The following is a 27,279-nucleotide window of genomic DNA, read 5'->3' on the forward strand; positions in this document are numbered from 1 at the left end:
CATCACTCGACATTCACCACAGCTCTCATTCCTTTCTAACACCACTATGCTTCAAATGATATTTACTTTGTTTTAGTGTTACAGCTGTTTTGTTCTGTAACATGTGGCATTGTTGGTAATATGTGACATTAATTTTTCCAAAGATCGAAAGCTTGGCAGAGGAGATTATAAGTTGAACATGAATCTGAGGAACCGCGGGACTGATGACTTCGCCATTTAGTCCCATAACCCGCCTCGATTAATCTGTCAATCAAATAAATAAATGGATCATTGTAACGTGATAGTAAGGAAAGGAATAAAAGATACAGCTACTGGAGATTATGCACATGGTAGTAGGAATGACTGAGGAGACAGACTAATTGCATTCTATGATAAATATCTGACGGTAGTAGCTAAAACACTGTTTAAAAATCACGGAAGGGGACAAAGAAAGATTCCAGCTGGATTACATAATGGTCAGACACGGTTCTCAAATAAGATATTGGCTTGTAAGGCGCATCAAGGAGTAGATACAGACTCGGACCAAGTTTGGTAGTGATGAAGAACAGACTGAAGTTTAAAAGAATATTTAAGAGAGTGTGATGAATCGATGTGGATAGAAGTGAGATACTGGACGGCTAAGAAATCTCGAGACGCATTTGAAATTCTCTAAAGCTATATTCAATTCGATAATCGGTACGACAGTGGGTAGTTCGGTTGAAGACTCTGAAGAGCGGTTACAGCTGCAAGGAGAGTGATTGCGAAGAAAACGGGGAGAGAGAAGTAATAATTCAATTGACGACGAAAAAATGAAAATCCAAAAATATTGCGGGAATACACTGATGCAGCAATTTAAGTCACCTGGGAAGGAACTAAACAGGAAGTGTAATGCAGATAAGAAGAAATATCTTCAGGAAAACGTGAAGAAATCCAAAAAGAAATGAACTCCAGAGCGACTGACTCAGCATACAGAAAAGTCAAAATAACCTGATGTGAAATTAGAAACAAGGGCGTCAAAATTACGAGTAAGTAGGAATTCTACTGTTTAGAGAGAGCGGACAGCTGGAAAGTGGATAGTGACATATGGAAACCAGTTTTAGTGTCTGGATTTTAAAGAGCTTAGAAAGACCTACGGTGAAGTGAGATAGAAGGGATGGATATCATTCCATAGAAAATTCTCAAATCACTGGGGAAAGTGGCAACCAGAAGAATACTCAGTTTGGGGTGTATAATGTAGGGGACTGGAGACGTACCATCAGACTTACAGGAAATGATCATCCACCAAATCCCGAAAATAGCAAGGGCAGATGCGAGAACTATCGCATAATCAGCTTGGCATGTTTCGCAGTCAAGATGCTGACAAGAATAGTGTATAGAAGACTGGAAAAGAAAACTGATTAGATGCTACGTGATGATCACTTTGGGAACCGGATATGTAACGGCACCAGAGAGGCAGTTCTGCCGTTGAGATTGCTAATGGAAGGAATACTTAAGAAAACTTAAGAGAGATTCATTCGATTTGTCTATCTAAGAAAGGGTTCGACAATGTGATTTAATGCAAGATGTTCTAAATACTGAAGAAAATCGGAATGTGCTACGTAGTGAACCAATATCGCTGTTATTCTGGTAACGCACGTCGAGCCACGGAAAGCTTGCTGCTTTCACACGCGACACCGTAATGATGCGAGTGCAATGCGTGCTGCTTTGACAAAACAGTAACGAGGTAAGCCTTGTAATGGGCCACTGCGCACGAGGAAAACACTGACACAGTAAAGTTAATCAAACTTCCTGGCAGATTAAAACTGTGTGCCGGACCGAGACTCGAACTCGGGACCTTTGCCTTTCGCGGGCAAGTGCTCTACCAACTGAGTTACCCAAGCACGACTCACGCCCCGTCCTCACAGCTTTACTTCTGCCAGTACCTCGTCTCGTACCTTCCAAACTTTACAGGCTGTGAGGACGGGGCGTGAGTCGTGCTTGGGTAGCTCAGCTGGTAGAGCACTTGCCCGCGAAAGGCAAAGGTGCCGATTTCGAGTCTCGGTCCGGCATACAGTTTTAATCTGCCAGGAAGTTTCATATCAGCGCACACTCCGCAGCAGACTGAAAATCTCATTCTGAAGTTAATCAGTTGGGAATTCAGCGATTATATTTACTTTTAAAAAGGTCAATAACCAGGACAAATTGGCAGATACTGAAATCTAAGCCAAGACTGAGGTTAATACCTTTTTATTTGCTCTTGCTTTGTACAACTTCATACAAAACAATAAGGAGAGGTCGGCTACAGAGTGCTGCGGCAAGATCAGAAATAATTAACGAACAAGTTAACACAGTAAACAATATATACTGGGTGATCAAGAAGATATGCAAATATTTTAACACGTTATTATACAAGCAAAACTAAAGAAAAAAGTTCATATAAACTTTGGTTCGCAAATGTTTAGTTAGGTAGTTAGGGCTAATAAACGATTTTGCCAGAAATTCAGCAACTTCGCTAATATGAAGCGATCGCAAAACCGTAAGAGGTCGAAGTGAAGCACGTTTTCCATTTATTTTGTTGTTATTGGCCTGGTGAATCTAATAAAAGATGTTCCAGACTTGTATCTGTGGTAGTTTTCGAGAACATCTAGAGAAGCAAAGAAGTAATTTCGTAAAATTTTTAATTTATTAACTACTTGGCCCATTTTGTTTTTTTTAATTCCAGACAATTGCAAAATTTTTCCACGGAAGTTTTAGAAAATTTAATTCTGGAAAAATGATGATAATAACGTTAGATGAAACTGTGTGAATGGGTCAGATAATCTTCTTGTATTAACACCATAGCACACGTGAATTCGTGTTAAACCGGAAAAAACAAACCTTAGTGTTAAGGAAATTGTACAGTGTACATAAATAAACACTATATCGGCGTATTTCTCTGTCGTAAATTTGAAAGGCATCCCTATTTCATAAATAATTTACAAACTACAAAAGTTACTATGTGTTTTCACTTAAGACCACTGTTGTTAATATGTTCTTTCACTGAACAATACAGAAAACTAACTCCTTTCAGTGTTACGAAACGACAGAAACAAGTCACTAACGATTGCCGTCAATGACATAAACGTTTATACATTCTTTGCTTCTCTGGACGTTCTGGGAGGCTACTGCACATTCACGTCTGCAACATGTTTTATTAGATTCACCAGACCAGTAACAACAAAATAAATTGAAATCGTGTTTTAATTCAACTTCGTACAGTTTTGTGATGGCTTCATATTAACGAAGTTGCTAAATTTCAGGCAAAATCTTTTATTAGCCGTAACTCCGTAACTAAGCATTTGCGGACCTATGTTCATATGAACTATTTTCTTTAGTTTTACTTGTAGAATAACATATTAAAATATTTACATATCTTCGTGAATCACCCTGTATACTTGTATTTCTCCACCTGAACGGAAATTCATGACAAACAAAACTTCAAGAAACAGAGTCCAGCTCTCAAAGTCAACAAGAAAGAGGTTCGCTGTACTAAGCACGAACGATGGAACTGTATCGAAGAGGCTCTAAGTGCAAGCGGCTTGAGTGGCTGCCACCGGCCACCCTATATCGCGCCGGCAGAGGTCGCTTGTAGTTCAGAGCCACTGTAGGCATGGTCGGATGAGCGCGCTCCATTGGGTCAACCGGATCCAGCACGGATCTCGTCGCCAACTTAGATGCCCGTGGGGTGGTACTCATACGTGATACCACAAAACTAATGAATGACATGACTCACAATGAGATTAACAGAGAGCAAATTTATTTACGGATCAAATTAGATTGCACAATGACTTTTAACACATTGGGAGGTACAATCCTACCATGGCATACGGTATGGAGCTAGCTCGACATGATCTGGTGATGCGGACAGCATCACAACAAAAAGCCACAAATATAATCACAGTGGCGCTACTTACATTAGCTTCGACAACTAGCATGCGGCGACCAACACCAAACGGCGATAGGCGAATACGTTCACCCCTCCGTGGCCTGGTACAGAGTGCCGTCCCTACAGCAGCCCAGAGCGTGGTGCCGGAATCTAACTTCACGGTCTTCAGGTCTCTCAAGAAACTCTCCTTGGAGGGAACGCTGCTGCGAATGAGAGAGGCGAGAATTGTTCCTAAATCCTTTAAAGTACAAAGAAAGGCGCAAGTATCTTCCCTTCTTTTGCATACAAGGCACACATTTTTGAGCACGAAATTGGCTGGAAAGTACCTGAACCGTAAAATTACTACTGGTTCACCAAAGGTTGTTAATCTCAAAAAATGGTTCAAATGGCTCTGAGCACTATGGGACTTAACATCTATGGTCATCAGTCCCCTAGAACTTAGAACTACTTAAACCTAACTAACCTAAGGACAGCACACAACACCCAGCCATCACGAGGCAGAGAAAATCCCTGACCCCGCCGGGAATCGAACCCGGGAACCCGGGCGTGGGAAGCGAGAACGCTACCGCACGACCACGAGATGCGGGCTATTAATCTCAATCAGTACACAAAATGTAAAGTGTAAATAGGAGCCAAGGACATATAAAGACAATCCTGTTTACAAAAGTTCTCAAAACAGAAAAACCAAAACGCATGAGTCATGCACTCTAGGGACATTCACAGTTAATAACATTAACATTTCCAAAATATATAAAAAAACAAATTTTACAAATTTGTGCCAGTTAACTTACGGCAAACACACACGCTCGCCAAGTAGGACTTGCGAACTTATACAACGTTCTCCTTTCAAGGCAACAATTTCTACCTGTAATGAAATGGGAAACTTTTGCATGGCAAGAAAAAAGACTAATAACTACCTGCATAAAACACATAAGCACGTTGAGTGAAAGCCTTAAAAGGTATTGAATTGGAAAAACACACAACAGTTTTTGCTGACTAGAAACAATATAAAAAAATTCACTACGCCGTACATTAACAACCTTGCTTATTATAGCAAAATATACATAAACACAAATTTACGTAAGTTACAGCTTCCAGATGAGCAGGAATTCGCTATGCAATTGACTAGTTCTTACCACGAGGCAAAAGGAACTTTTCTTCTTTCTTTGAGTACTTTTTACACATGAGTCTAGTAGTACTAGTTATGGCAGGCTAGAGAATGGATCAGGTCTTCGTGCCTTGCATTTCAAACAGTTCAGCCATTGGTGCCTTAGACTTCCACAGACATGCCAGAGGCTAACAGTCGAATAAACCCGTAGGTAAGCTGGGAGGGGAAAGAAGCAATCCGAACCACAGATTTACTCTGACCCCCCCCCCCCTTTCGTCCTCAAAACGGGACAAGCGGATCACCAATATTACCACGTTCCCACGGGTGGGCAGACGAGCAGACGAGAATGAATGGTGGGAAACACCCCCTGAAAGGTGGCTACACTGAGCCACAGCGCCAGAGATCGCGCTAGAGAGTATTGTTCTGCCGCCTCCACTGGCAGTGATTATTGAGAACTCGTAGTGGCAGTGCCTTGGGAGAACTCGTGGTAGTCAGTGCTGAGATGTCGTAGTGAGTAGTGTTTGTTGAGATGAGCTAGTAGGCAGTGCTTGCTGAGATGTGATACTGAAAAGTTCTTGTCGAGATGTGATAGTAGCGAGTCGGTGTGGAGAGATTGTAATGTCTAGAGTGCCTTTCATCAATATAAATTAAGGTAACAAACTACTTTTCTTTTCTTTCTCATTATTTCAATGTCCTGAATAATGCGTCATTACAGGTTCAGTCAACAAAGCATCTGGCTTGTGTTCTTGTATTAGAGTGTAATTCTGGTTTTCTTGAGTAATTATGGTATTTCTATTTTCTTTAATTAATTCAGTATAAATGATATTTAAAATTTCTTGTGTTGTTGAAGAAGAACCGTGCCAGATGCGTACGTTGAGTCATACTTCCACACACAGAACAGTTACACTTGTGCTTTGGTTTCGTAGGTTTTATAGTTGCTGGGGACTTAATTAATTAATTGTGTTAATGAAAATTTCCATTTCATTCTTTGTTGTTGTTCTATGCAGTCAGATTGCGTAATAATACTAGTCAGGGCCAATCGTTACGAGACTTCGTAACCGAACAGACAGCTACTGAAGCAAAAAATTAAAATTATTTCATTTTTTTTATATAGAAATAAGCCCCCATGCACGTGGATGTATGTCATTCTTAGAATTGCGGAAGATCTTAAATTTCCGAACAGTCAAAAAGTGTTTATAGTCAAAGTTTTCGCCTCGTGGCGACAAAGACCTACCGCGTCTGTCCCAGTTTGAATGTCGATTATTGTCAAGTTCGCGCGCCTGGCGCTCTCTTGTTGCATCCCGTAAATGAAACAAATTATTTTCTTCAAACCCCTCTCCTATCTGTGATTCCAAATTTCTTTTGCTGTCTTTTCCTACAATTTCCCCTTCAATTTGTTTGACTTGCTTTCGTAATGCCTCAACTTCCCTTTTAAGACGTTCATTAAATTTTCCCTGATTTTCAACATGCTTACTTATGTTCTGGTACTCTTCGGTTTCTGCAAATGGTAATGGAGCTGTATCATCTGAATCTCTATCCCCATTTAAACTAAGACTTGTCAATTTATCTGAAATCTCCTCAACTCTTTCCGATAAGTCCGTATTTTTTCTTTCTGTTTACCTACGTCTTCCGTAAGTGTCGCGACTCGGGTTTCAGTGTTGACACATTTGGTAGTTAACTGTTCATATTGTTGTGTTAGGTTATTTATTCTGTCATTTGGTACTGATTCCACGATTCTCTCAAATATTTCTTTCTTATCGTGTGCACGTTGTAAATTTAACTCTGAAAATTTCTGTACTATCACGCGATCTCTTTCTTCCTGTTCTCTATCCTGTTCCCTTTGTCTAATCTCTACTGCAATTAATCTATTATTGTGAGAATTCAAAATCGGTTGTACTTCTTCTCTGATTTCTTTCTTTAACTCATCTTTCATATTTTTGAAACATGTCCCTATTCGTGAGTCTAACCGTGTTTCCATTGTTCCCATCTCAGTTTTAATTGTTCCTATTTGTGAGTCTAACCGTGTTTCCATTGTTCCCATCTCAGTTTTAATTGTTCCCATCTCAGTTTTAATTGTTCCCATCTCAGTTTTAATTGTTCCTATCTCTGTTTTAAATTCAGATCGAAAATTTAATATTGCACTCATCAACTGCTCCATATTAACTTGTTCGAAATTATTTTCGCCCCTAACATTTCCCGCAAAACCAGGTTCCTTCGTCATCGCTGTAAAGCTATCTGTGTTCGATACTGTTCCAGAATCTTCTGTCGTTAATCTCGAATTCTGAAAATTTTCTAATTGTGAAAAGTTTTGAATTGGTTCCGGACTATTTTCCCGACTTATTAAATTGTTTTCAACTTCATTATTCATTATACTGTTTTCCTCTGTTGGCGAGTTCGCCATGTTAACAATTTCGTCATTCTCACTATCCATCATTTTTGCCTTTTTCATCGATCGCGTAATCATTTACAAAACGTACAAAACTCGTCACTATATGAAAATTACACACAATGACACTATATCTCCAACAATACCATTCACACGAAATGTTTCCCTCAAACACGATTAATCGAACAATTGAAAAAATTGCACTAAATTGTCAAACCCGTAGACAAGACAAAAAAAAAAAATTTGAAAAAATACCATTACAAGAATGCCAATTACCACATCTACACATGCAAAATAGACTACAATTACTAAACTACAAATTACTACAACAATACTACTGTCTACTATTTTTACAATCAGAAGAATTCCAAGGGACGATCCGAAGCAGCGGTCGCCACGTGCATGGGGGCTTATTTCTATATAAAAAAAATGAAATAATTTTAATTTTTTGCTTCAGTAGCTGTCTGTTCGGTTACGAAGTCTCGTAACGATTGGCCCTGACTAGTATTATTACGCAATCTGACTGCATAGAACAACAACAAAGAATGAAATGGAAATTTTCATTAACACAATTAATTAATTAAGTCCCCAGCAACTATAAAACCTACGAAACCAAAGCACAAGTGTAACTGTTCTGTGTGTGGAAGTATGACTCAACGTACGCATCTGGCACGGTTCTTCTTCAACAACACAAGAAATTTTAAATATCATTTATACTGAATTAATTAAAGAAAATAGAAATACCATAATTACTCAAGAAAACCAGAATTACACTCTAATACAAGAACACAAGCCAGATGCTTTGTTGACTGAACCTGTAATGACGCATTATTCAGGACATTGAAATAATGAGAAAGAAAAGAAAAGTAGTTTGTTACCTTAATTTATATTGATGAAAGGCACTCTAGACATTACAATCTCTCCACACCGACTCGCTACTATCACATCTCAACAAGAACTTTTCAGTATCACATCTCAGCAAGCACTGCCTACTAGCTCATCTCAACAAACACTACTCACTACGACATCTCAGCACTGACTACCACGAGTTCTCCCAAGGCACTGCCCACTACGAGTTCTCAATAATCACTGCCAGTGGAGGCGGCGGAACAATACTCTCTAGCGCGATCTCTGGCGCTGTGGCTCAGTGTAGCCACCTTTCACCCCCCCCCCAATATATATATATATGGCTGGTATAATTAACAAGAATAAGTAAATTTAATTCAGTTACACTTCATAAAATCTGTTAACAATCAATACTCAACTTCTGGTGCGTTAGGACTCCCGGGACTGAACCCACTGCAGTTCATAACCAACAGATTGTGGTCAGAATCCACATCTGCCTCTGGAAATGTCTTACAATTTAAAACCTGGTTCCTAAATCTCTGTCTTACCATTATATAATCTATCTGATACCTATTAGTATCTCCAGGATTCTTCCAGGTATACAACCTTCTTTTATGATTCTTGAACCAAGTGTTAGCTATGATTAAGTTATGCTCTGTGCAAAATTCTACAAGGCGGCTTTCTCTTTCATTTCTTCCCCCCAATCCATATTCACCTACTATGTTTCCTTCTCTCCCTTTTCCTACTGACGAATTCCAGTCACCCATGACTATTAAATTTTCGTCTCCCTTCACTACCTGAATAATTTCTTTTATCTCGTCATACATTTCATCTATTTCTTCATCATCTGCAGAGCTAGGTGGCATATAAACTTGTACTACTGTAGTAGGCATGGGCTTTGTGTCTATCTTGGCCACAATAATGCGTTCACTATGCTGTTTGTAGTAGCTAACCCGCACTCCTTTTTTTTTTTATTCATTATTAAAGCTACTCCTGCATTACCCGTATTTGATTTTGTATTTATAACCCTGTATTCACCTGACCAAAAGTCTTGTTCCTCCTGCCACCGAACTTCACTAATTCCCACTATATCTAACTTTAACCTATCCATTTCCCTTTTTAAATTTTCTAACCTACCTGCCCGATTAAGGGATCTGACATTCCACGCTCCGATCCGTAGAATGCCAGTTTTCTTTCTCCTGATAACGACGTCCTCTTTAGTAGTCCCCGCCCGGAGATCCGAATGTGGGACTATTTTACCTCCGGAATATTTTACCCAAGAGAACGCCATCATCATTTAATCATACAGTAAAGCTGCATGTCCTCGGGAAAAATTACGGCTGTAGTTTCCCCTTGCTTTCAGCCGTTCGCAGTACCAGCACAGCAAGGCCGTTTTGGTTAATGTTACAAGGCCAGATCAGTCAATCATCCAGACTGTTGCCCCTGCAACTACTGAAAATGCTGCTGCCCCTCTTCAGGAACCACGTGTTTGTCTGGCCTCTCAACAGATACCCCTCCGTTGTGGTTGCACCTACGGTACGGCCATCTGTATCGCTGAGGCACGCAAGCCTCCCCACCAACGGCAAGGTCCATGGTTCATGGGGGAAGAATTGCTTGACAGAGGTAAAAACGTTAACTCATTTATAAGGGACATGGGGAGAAACGATCACCACGATAAAATGAGGGAAATCAGACCTCATACGGAAAGATATAGGTGTTCGTCCTTTCCGCGCGCTGTACAAGATTGGAATAATAGAGAACTGTGAAGGTGGTTCGGTGAACTCTGTTTCAGTAATTTGCAGAGTATCCATGTAGATGTAGATGTAGATGTAGATGTAGAAGGTAAAATTTCCTCCATTTATTAGGTTGGTGAATAAGGTCGTTGCGTTTTTGTTTTTCACGTTTCCGGTTGCTACGGCTTTATTTATCGATTGACATTTTTTATTTGTCTTTCACCGCTGCTATTTACGTTCATATTGTCATTTTGTCGTTTGGAGATAGTGAGTAGAGTTGTGGACGCTAGAAGATAGAGTACCAAGTGGAGAAATCGGAACATTTTCGACATTTCTTTGAGTTTAATATATGGATGACGGTAGTGGAGACGGCCAGAAACATTTGCGTCGTGTATGTGGATAATGCCACAGGACATAGAAAATTGTTTTATCGTTTTAAGGAGGATCGTTTTGGCATTAGTGACTCTCCAAGTTCACGAAGACCTTCAGAGTTCGACGAAGACCGTTTGTAGCGCATTAATCTACAGTGATCCTTGTCAATATGTATACGATGAACTGCGATCATTCCACCATTGTGCGACATTTGCATGCAATGGGAAAGGTTCCAAATGTTTGCTCGTCATCAGCTGCATCGCGAATAACACAGTGGTTTGTGACGAGAAACGGCGTCCTTAAGCTAACAGAAAGAAAAGAAGGGAATATTTAAACCCAAACAAACCAACGAAGACCTGCGTGCATCCACAAAAGATAATATTATGCATCAGGTGGAACAGCGACGGTGGGCTTACTATGAACTGCTTCCCCGGTGTGCAACCATCATTGCTGACATACAGGATGGTCCATTTATCGTGACCGGACCAACTATCTCACGAAATAAGCGTCAAACGAAAAAACTACAAAGGACGAAACTTGTCTAGCTCGAAGGGGGAAACCTGATGGCGCTATGGTTGGCCCTCAAGATGGCGCTGCCATAGGTCAAACTGCCTTTTGTTAAATAGGAACCCCCATTTTTTATTACTTATTAGTGTAGTACGTAAAGAAATATGAATGTTTTAGGTGGACCACTTTTTTCGGTTTGTGACAGATGGCGCTGTAATAGTCACAAACATATGGCTCACAATTTTAGGCGAACAGTTGGTAACAGGTAGTTTTTTAAATTAAAATACAGAACGTAGATACGTTTGAAAATTTTATTTCGGTTGTTCCAATGTGATACATGTACCTTTGTGAACATATCATTTCTGAGAACGCATGCTGTTTATAAGAGATCCGTGATCCCACAAGCATAGATGCTAGTATCCGACACCAAGGTCGACAGTAGACAGATGTCGATTGTGAAGCGCTGCAGGAGGCAGTGAGACGAGTGTCGAGTGCGGAGTAGTACTGAAGAGCGTCGAGCGAGCGGAGTAGTGTTGGAGAGACGGGCAAGAATGGTGGTCGATTGAGTTGTAAACGGTAAAATTCACCGGAGTATGACGAGTGAGCACGTCCCCCTGATCATCGTGGTGTTGAAACTCACTAATACCGATTCGCGAGTGATATGAAACAGAAAGTGACAAGTGCCGAATTACGTGTTTCGCGTCAACCGCGTCGGCCAGCAACAACCATGGATTGCAGTGAGGATTGTTGTGAATGTTAACCAACATCATTGCGTGTGACGAAATACCTAAAATCAACAACTAATAAAAGACATATCCGTAATTAGACGTGTAAGGCGAAGGTAGCAACTGCCTCAGAATTTGTGTGTTCGTAGAAAATACAATACAGTTTGTATACCGCAACCTTTGTGGTCCTTAATAATAGACAAACTTTCAATCATTCCACTATTTAGTCTCAGAACAGCAGCACTCGGTTGAAATACCCCCAAAACCACAGCAGAAAAACCGATAGCCTTTCATCCATTAAGCACACGGTCATATAATCATAATAATTAACTGTTTGGCGGCTTCGATAAATCACGCAAAATCCAAAAAAGGAATTTAAACGGGGGTGTTTCATGTTACAGTGTGATTACTTGTAAATACCACATTAATGCAATAAATGCTCAAAATGATGTACGTCAACCTCAATGCATTTGGCAATACGTGTAATGACATTCCTGTCAACAGCGAGTAGTTCGCCTTTCGTAATGTTCGCCCATGCATTGAAAATGCGCTGACGCATGTTATCAGGCGTTGTCGGTGGATCACGATAGCAAATATCCTTCAACTTTCCCCACAGAAAGAAATCCAGGAACGTCAGATCCGGTGAACGCGCGAGTCATGGTATGGTGCATCGACGATCAATCCACCTGTCATGAAATATGCTATTCAGTACCGCTTCAAACGCACGCGAGTTATGTGCCGGACATCCACCATGTTGGAAGTACATCGCCATCCTGTCATGCAGTGAAACATCCTGTAGTAACATCGGTAGAACATTACGTAGGAAATCAGCATACACTGCACCATTTAGATTGCCATCGATAAAATGGGGGCCAATTATCCTTCCTCCCATAATGCCGCACCATACATTAACCCGCGAAGGTCGCTGATGTTCCACTTGTCGCAGCCAACGTGGATTTTCCGTTGCCCAATAGTGCATATTATGCCGGTTTACATTACCGCTGTTGGTGAATGACGCTTCGTCGTTAAACAGAAAGAGTGCAAAAATCTGTCATCGTCCCGTAATTTCTCTTGTGCCCAGTGGCAGAACTGTACACGACGTTCAAAATCGTCGCCATGCAATTCCTGCTCCACAGAAATATGATACGGGTGCAATCGATGTTGATGTAGCTTTCTCAACACCGACGTTTTTGAGATTCCCGATTCTCGCGCAGTTTGTCTGCTAATGATGTGTGGATTAGCAGCGACCGCAACTAAAACACCTACTTGGGCATGATCATTTGTTGCAGGCCGTGGTTGACGTTTCATATGTGGCTGAACACTTCCTGTTTCCTTAAGTAACGTAACTATCCGGCAAACGGTCCGGAGACTTGGATGATGTCGTCCAGGATACCGAGCAGCATACATAGCACACGCCTGTTGGGCATTTTGATCACAATAGCCATACGTCAACATGATATCGACCTTTTCCGCAATTGGTAAACGGTCCATTTTAACATGGGTAATGTATCACGAAGCAAATACCGACCACACTGGCGGAATGTTACGTGACACCACGTACTTACACGTTTGTGACTACTACAGCGCCATCTATCACAAAGCGAAAAAAGTGGTCCAAATAAAACACTCATGTTTCTTTTCGTACAACACGAATATGTAATAAAAAATGGGGGGTCCTATTTAAAAAAACGCAGTTGATATTCGTTTGACCTATGGTAACGCCATCTAGCGGGCCAACCATAGCGCCATCTGGTTTCCCCCTTCAAGATAGACGAGTTTCGTCGTTTGTAGTTGTTTCGTTTGATGCATATTTCGTGAGATATTTGGCCCGGTCCCTATCAATGGGCCACCCTGTATACTGTCAGCAACTTAGATGTCTTGCAGACGCAATTCAAGAACAACAGCTATGAATACTGCGAGAAGTAATGCTATTCCACGATAACGCCCGCTTGTGTTCTGCTGGACTGACAAAAATCCCTCTACAGGAGTTGGGCTGGGAGGTCGCTAACAGTCCACGTTTGCTTCGTCAGGTGGAACGTCAGCGTCCATGGAGTGCAAACATGTGGAGCGGGACAGTAAACCTTCAGCTCATGGACCCGTTTTTCGTAGACAGAACACTACATGCGCGCAAGTATCGCAGTCTCCTAACAGACCATCTTCCAGGGATGGTAGAAGACGTTCCTCTGCCGACTAAGATACTGACGTGATGGCTGTCCAATAAACAGTACACGAAGTAATACAGCATGTGTTCATGAATTATTTCACAGGGGACCTGTAACTTGGCCAGCCTGTTCCCCCTGATTTAACCTGTAGCCTTTTTCTGAGGGAAAAGTAGAAAAATGCTGTCCACAAAGACATACCAATTACATTTGATGATATGCAACGACGTATTACAGCACCCTACTCGGACACGTCGCTGAAATGCTAACACGTGTGCAGCAGTCGTTCCATTCCAGACTGGAGGTATATATTGTCGCTGCCGGTAGTCATGTTTGGAACACAACCTGTGATGGTCAGTTGCCTCGTTACTAGTCAGCATCTATACAGCTAGTGTATGTACTAGTGTTGTTCTTTAGTGTGTGCTGCTACAGGTATTGTATAGTGACGGTATGGAAACCCGCACTAGAATCTTACAACAAACACCACCGACATCCTAATTGACCCAATTTGTAGTTTGTTTAAGTCAAGAGCTATTGTTCCATTTAAAAAAGTGTAGTCTTTCACCAAAAACTACAGTTTCCATTCCGCAATATTTGCGGAATATACAGGGTGAGGCAGCTAAGTCATAACACCCCTTGTATCTCCGCAACCGTAATAGATACAAAGATGCCGTTTGGACAGCGAATTTCATGGACAGGGGCTAATTGAATACATTACATTTCATGTTTTTGTTATTTTTTACTACAGAGGAATGAGGCCACCTTTGGTTCTTTTTTTAAATGGAACCCTATGTTAAATTTTAGCCTAACATCATGGGCTTAAAATATGTGTATATCAAATATGTGTGTATAATAATATATTGGCGAATAGTTTTTGAGACACAGATATGTTCTCGTATCGTGTTCGTCCTTCGAAGCGGCGTTGTCTAATGCGACCTTTCCTGTTGACCACTGAGGAACTTAACAGGGAAAGCGTTGTTTTCCTGCTTCTCGATAACGCCGCAAGGTGACGCACGAGGTAGCTGGAGAGAAGGGTACAAATGTGCTGCTGGGGTAATGAGATATCGCATTTCCGGTCACAGTTTCTTGGAGCAGACATGTACACCAACGAAGAAAAGTTAGATATGCTTTTAGTGTATGGTGAAAGCAGAAGAAATGCTGTTAGAGCAATAAAGCGATATGAAGAGCTGTATCCTGATCGTGGGCGTCCTACACGCCAGCTTCTTGCACGTATTTGCAAGAAACTAATTGAATCGGGATCATGGAACGCCAAACAGAGGACAAGGCAGAAAACTACAACTGGCGAGGTACATGAAAAGGGCGTTCTAGCGTTGGCGCATAACGACCCTACTGTTTCGTCGCGACGTATCGCCTCGGAATGTCACAGAAGCGTTCTACGCATATTGTACCGCATAAATTTCACCCGTTTCACCTCTCATTACATCAAGCACTCTCCAGTGTGGGTTTCGAACGGCGTCAGGAATTTTGCCGATTTGCTCTGCAACGCCTACAAGATGATCCAACGTCTTTTCATGGGGTGCTTTTTACTGATGAAGCGTCTTTCACCAACCACGGTAATGTGAATTTGCACAATATGCATTACTTTCAATAGGGAACCCTCACTGGCTTCGACAGATACAGTATCAGCAACCGTGGAGTGTTAACGTGTGTTGCGGCATCGTCGGAAATGTCATTGTGGGGCCGTACGTCATTTCGGGTATACTAAATGGCTAATAACTATGCACAGTTCTTGCGAAATGTTCTGCCCATTTTGCTGGAAGAGGTACCACTACCTAGACGTCAGTGCATGTGGTTCCAACATGACGGCTGTCTTGCTCACTCTTCCCGTGTGGCTACAGAGCTGTTAAATGAAAAGTTCCCGGATTGTTGGATAGGACGACGTGCTGAAGTGGCCAGCCCGGTCTCCGGATTTGACCCCTCTTGATTTTCTTCTATGGGGAGCAATCAAACATAAAGTATATGCTCAAATACCAACTACGCCAGATGATATGAAGCAACGTTACATCGAAGCGTGCGCTGATATCTCACGTGACACCCTCGTAGCCGTTCACAAATCATTGGAACGGCGACTACAAATGTGCATTGCAGCAATGGGGAACCATTTTGAGCACATGCGTCAGTAAAGTTTTGTATCATGTACAGTGTGTATTTTACATCTTCGTGACTATTTGCTTCGTATTGTGATCAGTAGTAAATATTTTCAAATAAAAAACAAATAAGGGCCACCTAATTTACATTTGTATTTCTGTTACTTAAAATGTGTTAACGTCTTGTAGTATTTTAATACTGTATGTTGTCTACCATTTTGGTATCACAGTTGTCAGATAACTGAATAATATTTGCGCGACATCATCACTTAATTTTTGCGCAAAATATCGCAGTATGTATTACTATTGTCGCGTAAATGGGCGTGTTTGTGTAAGGACGGACTCGCGACGTTTATCATGTACTCTACACAATAGTAAAGGTCGCCTTGGACAACGCCGCTTCGAAGGACGAACACGATACGAGAACATATCAGTGCCTCAACAACTATTCGCCTAAATATCATGATATAAACATATTTGAAACCGTCTCTTTAAGCCCATCATGTTATGATAAATTTAACATACGGTTCCATTAAAAAAAAACAATGATGGCCTCATATCTCTATCATTAAAAAAATAGCACAAACACCAAATGTATTCAAGTAGCTCCTGTCCCTGCAATTCACTGTCCAAACAGAATCTTTGTATCTATTAGGATTGGGGGGATACAAGGGGTGTTATGGCTTAGCTACCTAACGCTATATATATATATATATATATATATATATATATATATATATATATATATATATATATATACTCCTGGAAATTGAAATAAGAACACCGTGAATTCATTGTCCCAGGAAGGGGAAACTTTATTGACACATTCCTGGGGTCAGATACATCACATGATCACACTGACAGAACCACAGGCACATAGACACAGGCAACAGAGCATGCACAATGTCGGCACTAGTACAGTGTATATCCACCTTTCGCAGCAATGCAGGCTGCTATTCTCCCATGGAGACGATCGTAGAGATGCTGGATGTAGTCCTGTGGAACGGCTTGCCATGCCATTTCCACCTGGCGCCTCAGTTGGACCAGCGTTCGTGCTGGACGTGCAGACCGCGTGAGACGACGCTTCATCCAGTCCCAAACATGCTCAATGGGGGACAGATCCGGAGATCTTGCTGGCCAGGGTAGTTGACTTACACCTTCTAGAGCACGTTGGGTGGCACGGGATACATGCGGACGTGCATTGTCCTGTTGGAACAGCAAGTTCCCTTGCCGGTCAAGGAATGGTAGAACGATGGGTTCGATGACGGTTTGGATGTACCGTGCACTATTCAGTGTCCCCTCGACGATCACCAGTGGTGTACGGCCAGTGTAGGAGATCGCTCCCCACACCATGATGCCGGGTGTTGGCCCTGTGTGCCTCGGTCGTATGCAGTCCTGATTGTGGCGCTCACCTGCACGGCGCCAAACACGCATACGACCATCATTGGCACCAAGGCAGAAGCGACTCTCATCGCTGAAGACGACACGTCTCCATTCGTCCCTCCATTCACGCCTGTCGCGACACCACTGGAGGCGGGCTGCACGATGTTGGGGCGTGAGCGGAATACGGCCTAACGGTGTGCGGGTCCGTAGCCCAGCTTCATGGAGACGGTTGTGAATGGTCCTCGCCGATACCCCAGGAGCAACAGTGTCCCTAATTTGCTGGGAAGTGGCGGTGCGGTCCCCTACGGCACTGCGTAGGATCCTACGGTCTTGGCGTGCATCCGTGCGTCGCTGCGGTCCGGTCCCTGGTCGACGGGCACGTGCACCTTCCGCCGACCACTGGCGACAACATCGATGTACTGTGGAGACTTCACGCCCCACGTGTTGAACAATTCGGCGGTACGTCCACCCGGCCTCCCGCATGCCCACTATACGCCCTCGCTCAAAGTCCGTCAACTGCACATACGGTTCACGTCCACGCTGTCGCGGCATGCTACCAGTGTTAAAGACTGCGATGGAGCTCCGTATGCCACGGCAAACTGGCTGACACTGACGGCGGCGGTGCACAAATGCTGCGCAACTAGCGCCATTCGACGGCCAACACCGCGGTTCCTGGTGTGTCCGCTGTGCCGTGCGTGTGATCATTGCTTGTACAGCCCTCTCGCAGTGTCCGGAGCAAGTATGGTGGGGCTGACACACCGGTGTCAATGTGTTCTTTTTTCCATTTCCAGGAGTGTATTTCCGTGCGAGAGGTACATTCTGTGAATAAGCCATGCGTAATTTCACGCTGGACTCTTTACAATGTGTTATGTTCTCTGATGAGTCCACGTTCACAAATTATGGTGCAGTGAATCGCCATAACGTGCACTACTGGGCCGCAGACAATCCTCTTTGGGTACGACCTGTCGACCGTCAACGTAGGTGGTCTATTAATGTAGGGTGCGGAATCCTTGGGGATGAAATCATCGGTCCACACTACTTCCCGGTACACTGACAGGTGAGCTATATCACGCGTCTACAGTTGACAGTTTGGGTGGTCTCCTTGAACATGTGTGTCTACACACGAGAGTCCATATGTGGATGGAGCACGATGGACACCCAGCCCATTCTGCACGTGCTGTTGTGGGAGAACTAAACAACAGGTTTGCAGGAAGGTGGTTGGGGCGCCATGGTCCTCATTCGTGCCTGCAAGGTCGCCCGATTTAACACCATTAGATTTCTTTTTGTGGGATATCTAAAGGATCGTGTTTATGTCACTGAGCCCACATTCCCAGATGATGTAAAACGGCGCATCGCTGACGCACGTTGCTCCGTGACACCGGCGATGTTACATCTCGTCCGCAAATCCTTTAGGTGCATTTCATTGTACATTCAGGAACATGGACACACATTTGAACATCTCATTTAAATCAACTTCCCACCGCCAGAACATCCATCACCCACCACACAGCAATGTATTATGTACAGCGTGTGGTATCTGCCCCTGAAACTTTGACGGGTTGTAGCTCCCAAACTAAAAGTGATAGGAATGTAATTTAAACTGATGTATACACAGCTGTTGTTACTGATTCCTGTGCATAATAGAAACAACTATTGTTCCATTTAAAAACGTAACTTACAGAGGCAAACGCATTTAGTAAAACATCCTGTATACATATACAGGGTGTATCATAATTAATGGCGTAAACGCATACAGTTGAAACTACGCGATACTAGAAGCAAAAAAGGCTCAGTAAACATAGGGTCGAAAAAGCATACCTTAAGAGCTACGAGAAATTTTTCATCTTTGATACTTGAAGCAAATCTAATGCAAGCTCTTTGCTTTCCTTATTTTTGGGAAGTGGCAGTATGGACCAAAACAAGAAAAAACGTCCAGTATACATGTGCTCTATAATGCTATGAGCTATGAGCAGTTTTTCATCTTCGCTACTTTGAAACATAACTCTTCTAATGAACAAATGCTCATAACAACTTTTAAGATATGTATTTTGGAGCACATGTTTACTGAACATTTTTTGTTTTGTTTTGGTCCATACTGCCACTTCCCAAAATAAGGAAAGCAAAGAGCTTGCAGTAGAAGAGACTTGTTTCGCAGTATCAAAGATGAAAAATTGCTCGTAGCTCTTAATGTATGCATTTTCGACTCTATCTTTACTGAGACTTTTTTGCTTCTAGTATCGTGTAGCTTCAACTGTATGGTTTTACGCCATTAATTATGATAGACCCTATACACACACACACACACACACACACACACATACATACATACATATATATATATATATATATATATATATATATATATATATATATATATATATATACTGAACAGCCAAAAAAACTATTACACTTGCCTAATATGGTGTAGGGCCAACGTGAGCACGCAGACGTGCCGCAGCATGACGTGGCAGTGACTCCACTAATGTCTGAAGTAGTGCTGGAAGGAACTGACACCATGAATAATGCAGGGCTGTTCATAAATCCGTAAGAGTACGCGGGGAGGAGATTATTCCGAACACCACATTGCAAGGCATCCGACCTATGCTCAACAGTGTTCATGTCTTGGGAGTTTGGTGGCTAGCGGAAGTGATTAATCTTAGAAGAGTGTTTCTGGAGACTCTGTAGCAATTCTGGACGTAGGGGTGTCGCATTGTCGTGCTAGAATTGCCCCAGTTCGTCGGAATGCACAATGAACATCAATGGATGCAGATGCTCCATTTTCGTACAGCTCCACCTTAAAGTTGCACCAACTGGCACTGATTGTATATGTTGAGGGGCAGGGTAGAGAACTCTTTTGTTGCAGCCTGTTCCGCATTGGAGTTAGATAAAGTGTAAAACTTAGCACTATAGCGCACCATATTACTAGTCTTGTGCCTAGTAAGTATAGTAATATGTTATTTAACTAAAACTTGAAATTTTCAATTAATTTTCTTTCAGATTGGAAAACAGAAAATGTAAAATTGTCGTATCTGTGTCCTGTGTGTGAAAAGCCTATACAGGAGAGTGGGGCAGTGATTCTGAAAGCATGAGGAACCAGAATTTTGATGGAGTGCAGTAAGAAGAGACGTGGTGGAAAGAATACTCATTGTAAGACAAGCGATGCCGTAAAACTTCATGTCTCGTTTCATAACTCTTACACCAGGGAGAAAAATGTGACTGCTGCAGAGAAAGCCAGTAGAAGTGGAGTTGCACGTTCTGTCTGGTCAGTCAGCCAACTTCCAGTTTTAAAACTGTATTTTTTGTGAAACACCGATGGCAGTGATGATTTGATTGTCAAACAGCTAAGACTGAATGTCCATCGGTGGGTTGCTGTCAGTACCGTAACCGCTAGAAAATTTGGAGGCAGCACCTCGGAAATTGCAGCTGCCCCTGGAGACCAGTGGATAGAAGAAGTCACATCTCAGATGCCGAATTATTTGATTGCCGGTGAGGGGAGATACCATGAGACTGCATAAGAAAACATCAAAGATAGACTACATCCTGAAGACAACATTACTGTTTTGCAGTAGGTTTGCTGCTACACTGAGGGCATGGAAGATGAGTGCCAGATTTCTTTGAAAGAGGTCCTGAAAAGTTTTCCTGGCTCAAAAATAAGTGATAAATCTTTGAAGAATAGGTTGCAAGACCATTATGTGATGACTTCATCACATCAGATGGGAAACACCGAGAGATAGTACTCTGCATCTGCAGTGCTGGTTATAAAATCTTATCCAAGGGATGGTAAAACCCAAACAGGCAAATGAGGAGAAGTAACGCCTCTGAGTTGCAGCGGTTGACACAATCCAGGAAGATATCTGTTCAAACGTGTATCGCCTTGACAGCTACCCAGATCCAGAACGCTTTCTAGAAAATTGTGAGAAGGATATTCCACAGACTCAACAGGTGCTGCTTGACTTACGTTAGTCATAAAGAGAGGCAAACGAGATCAATGACAGGAAGGCAGAACCAAAGTAAATTGCTCATGTAGTATCTTCCACCAGACCTATATCTTTTCATTCATCCCTCCAAGTTGGGGTTGGAGTCTCCTTGTGCAGGAAACATGGCTCTAGCGAGCTAATACAAGTATCAACTGGACTTCGTTCGTGCCGTTCCTACGATGAGGCCAGGATGTTCGCGATGTTTTGTATCAATCACCATCAGAGCTCTAACCTCCCAAAATCTTTTTCTCAATGGACGTTTTACAATGCCGATGTCAATGCTGACACAACTGATGGCCGTAAAAATTTCCATGCCATGGGGTTTACGAAGCCGATGTCAGTGTTGATACAGTTGATGGCCATAAAAATTTCCATGCCATGGATGGTATCTAATGTGTAACGACAGCAATTTGTGCCACTTCAAGTGATATGGTAACTGCTAGAACAACTCCTGTTCCAAAAGCCAGCACAGTTGGAGAATTCGGTGTCATTCCACTAACAACATTTCAACGTGCTGGAGTACTTTTGAAGAGCATCATATTTGAGGATGGAAAATTGTTCAAGAGTGATCATTAAGCTGACTGATATCACGTAGTATTTTGGAAAAGGTAAAGGAGATCTTCCAGGCTGCAATGGTTTCATGGAGCGAATAACGTGCTCTGTACCGTGTTTAACGACACAGGCATTATTCCTTCCATTCATTAATGCACCTCCCAGCAACTATGACACTGTGTACAACAGTAAACAAATCTAAAACCGTCAAACAAAATATCTCTTACATTTGACCAGCCTCTCTATGTTAAGGCACGTATGGTAGTGGTGTCTTTCCCTCCAGACAACGATTTGGATATAGTTGGGAGAGAGCTCTTCATATAATTCTCTGAAGCCACAGGCTGAATTATGAGTGGAAGAGGGCTGCAAGAGCTGTTCTGAGATGCTTATGTGCAGATATCGACAAAAAGAATTATGACTGATCGTGCTTATTCAAGTACAGCCTGGAGAGTGGTGTGCTGACCACATGCACCTCCATATCTGCATCCACTGACGCCTGTGGGCTGAGGATGAGACGGGGCCGGTCGCAACGTTGAGCCTTGATAGCCTGTTCGGGAGGAGTTTAGTTTAGTTTTAGTTTTAGTTCTTGCACATAACCTCTGCAATTTGGCTGTCGCTTATGTCATCCTCCTTGGAAGCCTTTGATACGAAACTCTGAAGCAGATGTTTGAACAGAAAATGAAGATCTGGAGGTAAATGGTCCCATTGTCAAGTTATGGATTCTCTGCTTGGAGATAACTACACTGATGAAACAACTCATTCAGGCCAAGAGGAATGGTGACTGGATACTGTATCTCATCACTTTCAAGAAAATGCACCCTGTTTTCATGCTGATGGGCATTTTCTGTGTTGTAAATCTGCGGAGCTCTATTTACAAGACATGATAGGCCGAAAAGAAAATATCCCGAGGAGACTGTATGCGGTTTGCTCACAGTAGGTGGTTTACCATCAGAAGGTCATAGAAGTTACGGAGTTAGTTATGGTCTGACATGACGATTGAGCAGACCCTAATGCGCTCTTTGAAAAGTACAATAGAGCTCACCCACGGTCGCGGCATTTCAGACAGCCAACTGCTACTACAGTGAACCAGTAGGCTGAAGAGTTTTGCGGGGTAACACTCACTCCTTCGGAGCAACATGTTGCTGAGAATGCAAACCCTCAGAAGTTTATTAAATGCTTTCAATCTCATGACCTTTCCCTGTTACTAATTTTGTTATGTCCATCAGCACAGGAATCGTGGAGATGACTCAACAAACTGCCACAGAGCCTTTGAGGTTGACTGTTCTTCAATGTTCGCTCTACTTGGTCTGACAATATCAAGCTTGTCCGAAAAAAAGGAGTAATGAGTATACAAGGACTCAAATCTAAAGTAATCACTGATAGGGAGGATGCACCAGCGGACCCTGAATCCATATTCCACCGGACAACACTCCTCAAGAAACTGGTGAACAGCTTAAAGAATTCTTCCATTATGAGCTGGTACTCTCTTCCCTCTCTGTTCGGTGCAGCTGTAATGAGGAATACTACAAAATGAGTGTTACATGACTTGTCCACACCACAGAATGATGTCAACTTAGAAGGAGTAGCTTTTTTCATCAATGATGGGTTTCTCCTCTACACACTGCTCCTCATACACTGTTCTTGAGGTCATCTTTACCTTGTTAATGTTTGTGACCATGACTCAGGAGTGATTTCTTGCCAACGACCGAAATAAAGCGCATCTCATAACCTTGCTTACTGAGAGGCTTGAAGGTGCTTCTCAGTAAAGCAAGCTAATGAAGACGCAGACTGCCTCATTGTTGCCACGGCCCTTGAGGTATCACAGTAGCATGAGAAAGGCTCTGAACACTTTGGGACTTAAATTCTGAGGTCATCAGTCCCCTAGAACTTAGAACTACTTAAATCTAACTAACCTAAGGACATCACACACATCCATGCCCGAGGCAGGATTCGAACCTGCGACCGTAGCGGTAACGCGGTTCCAGACTGTCGCGCCTAGAACCGCTGGGTCACCCCGGCCGGCAGTAGCACGAGAAGGTTGTGGTAGTTGTTGAGGATGTGGACCTTCTCATCATGCTCAATGCTCCAGCCACACCATCAGAAAACATATATTTCTCAACACCTGTAAGAGAAACAACTCCATCAAAAGTATTTGGTCCCAACAGCTTCAAACTGACAGACAACATTAGAAGGCTCGAAAATAAACGTCTTCTAGAAGAATTAAAACCCTTCTTTGAGCATGACACTCAAGCTGAAGCTTTTGCCCAAGCTGGGCTACTACTTTCGACTTGTTTTCCAAGGTCCTCCTGAAATGCAAATTCAACCTTGCCTCCCTACAACCAACATCCGAAGCAGTCCACCAGTACTGCTCGAGACGTTACCTACAAGTACAAATGTGGTTAGGACATCAGATGGATCTGCTCCTTTGGGACACCGAATAGATCTGCTCCTCTGAGGATGGCAGACTTCAAAGTTTGGTCTTTACTCCGTTCCTGTCACAAAGGAATCAGCTTCACAGTCTCTTCTCTCCACTGTTTCCGCAAATGCAACAAGTGGTCTGCAGGTGGTTGTGGGTGTCTGAAGGATTAAGTGCTCATTGATTTGTGTCAACTGCAAGGGGAACTCCTGCACTAATTCCATCTAACCAGATGAAAGTGACGAAGCTGATATTGACGAAGACCTGGACTGCACGTCACGGACTTTGAGAAGCCTAGTGATGGGACGAAGGTCTCCGCGTTGGCAACCGCTGAGTTGTCCAACAACAATCAAACCTAGAAGTCTGTGAAATATATTGATTAATAATTGATTTCAAGAACTGTGTTTCTTATCCTGCCTTCATAGTCATATCAGTTGAATGGACCTCATCAAATTCTATATAAAACCACTTTTTAATATCATCTTTTTCTATATTCGACAATTTTAATATTTTATTGCATCATTATGTTTACTAAGCACATGACTAGTACAGTGAAGAGGTATAGCAGTATGTTTAATATAGCGTAAACAACACTTATTGAAGAACTGCAGTTTAAACAGTCCTCATTGATGATGAGAGGCGGTCCAACTTTAAGGTGGAGCTGTACGGAAACGAGTAGTCCAAAATATTAATTTATGGTCTCATCGCACGTAGAATTTATTTCTCTGTAACATTTGTATTGGCCACTCTATTGACAGATGGACTGGTTTCGGTGATATTACCACAAAGGAGAAGTTAAAATGAAAATTTTTCATAAGTGTGCAAAATTTGTCCAGCTTTGATGAGAACTAGTATAGGAACAGGTGATCCGAAAAATATGCATCTGGTCGTATTCAATGCATAATTTAATGCCCTACAGCTATTAATAGGACCATGTTTCCGATACTGTGAGCCTTTTACGAGACGTAATCCTAAAAGCGCATAAATAACTCTTGTGGAGTTCCATTTTTCCCCAACCACGTGAGCACAACTCTGCTAACGGAAAAGCCTTTGGTAGGCATATTAGACCAGAAATGAAGCCATTAAACCTATGAAAGCTTTCGTAGCAATGATTTCCCGTTCCTTTGTCTTTGGTTTTACGCTGCTGGGCTAACATGAAATTCTTCTCAAAAGATAGCGACAAGAAGCATATAAATACAGATTGCACCAACTGATCATCTGATTTTGAGGCCCTTCCGCTTTTTCTATGTCCCTCGTCACTGCCATGTGTCCACAAATTGTTTAGCGAGCTGCCATATAGATTTCCCACCGGTGCGTATCTCTTTCCCTTGTCTTCCTGTATGTACTCATCAAGGTCTACTAAAACTAGTTTAAAAGTCGACCAGAACAATCTCATAATCTCCGATTCGAATTCCACAAAAGTTGTGCAGCGTCTGGTGTCTGCTAAACCTTTCGCGATGAGCTCTCCACTCATATAGCTACTCAGTTTGGATTAACCAGGATTTGGACAGAACATTCTCAAATTCCCCTTTTCAAATATTAATGTGGTCTCCACCTGCGGTATAAGTGAGAAATTGCGTTAAGAGGGAAAGACGTTTATTGTAAAAGTGATGGCTGTTGACGGACGCGGACCTCGATGCCTGACACGTTTCGTTCAAAATAACCCTATTTTGCGTCAGTGAGACGCGTCATCAGACTCCGAGTTGCAGTATCACGCACACACACACACACACACACACACACACACACACACACATGCCGGTAGCTGTTACCAGGAATACTAATGACTCCGAAACTCGTGGCCACTCAGTTACTTTCGCCAGGTTAACTGAGGCAAACTCATCAGTTACTGAAAACTGCACTGGTTCTGTGTATGAGCCTCATATCATTCCTCCAGAGCGTGCACTTATTAGAAAGCGAGTTCTTCGTTTCCTCAACTTTTTCAGATCTGTCTCAGCCTGGATAAGCTTGCTCACGTTGCTTTCGACTGTTTTAGAGACATCAATAATTTTTGCCGCCTGTCATTTTAATATGTTCATCGAATTTCTGTCGTAATGCTGCGATCTTTTTTCTAAATGTCTGCCTTGAATTTTCCGTCTCTGTCCTTGGTTTCTTTCCTGTCTTCCTCGGCATTTGCAGCTCTTTCCTCGGCTTTTCATTTTCTTTACTTGACTTCTTTCCCGTCTGCATCAGCTCGTTTCCTATCTTCTGCTTTTTCTGTCATCTGCTTTGTCCTCAGTGGAATGTCAGCATATTTCCAGAGCTGTAACTGCTCTGTTCTGCTGCTAATTCCGATTCGCAAATCTCGCTAGTGTCGTTGTGTTAGTTTGTGGCTACAGTTTCGTGGGTTTCGGGCAACGCGGTTGCTGGAGACGCTTAGGTTCCGGTATGACTTCATCTGGATCAATTGAATACTCTCTTTTACAAATCTTACATGTCTCACGAGACTGCGCTCGACTGCCCAATATATATGTGGAGGAGTAAAAAATTGAAAATTACTCACGAAACTCAACATCAACAAATAAGCCTACGCACAAGAATACCTTCACAAAAACATATTAACTCTTCATACGGGGTATTAAAAAACGTCACATACCGCATAATATTTTAATAAATTACCCCGAAATAGAAGTTCGTACGAATATCAATGCACAACAAAAAGGCCAGTACGCTCCATGCTATCCTATGCTGCAGCTGCTGATTCAAGCATTCATCACTGTAAAAGGTGGCGGATGGTCGCTACAACTTTTTGTACGCCAACGGGTGTTCCACTGTGCTGTCCTAACTTGAGAAAACTCATAGACATCGAAGGTCAGGTCAGGAACCAGGGTCGACAAGAGCCGTTACCTCTTTATCGTGGCGACGCAGATCGAGCTGCAGAATGCTCATTACTTTCAGACACAACTCTTTAGTGTGGCGAATTGACGTAGGGTGTGCAACGTCATTGCTCGTAGCTTTGAACCTATCAGGATAAAAATAAAAAAAAAAACGTACTGATATAATACGAGCGAGTTCACTTCCCGTTGCCTTGCAAAATAGTAAGTAAGTTTTCCTTGCAGCGGCTAACTGTGCACAAGGACCATACCGACACATTGAAGTGAATCAGTTGGGAATACAATCGACT

The sequence above is a fragment of the Schistocerca nitens genome, chromosome 8 (genome assembly GCF_023898315.1).
Source record: "Schistocerca nitens isolate TAMUIC-IGC-003100 chromosome 8, iqSchNite1.1, whole genome shotgun sequence".
Lineage (NCBI taxonomy): Eukaryota > Metazoa > Arthropoda > Insecta > Orthoptera > Acrididae > Schistocerca > Schistocerca nitens.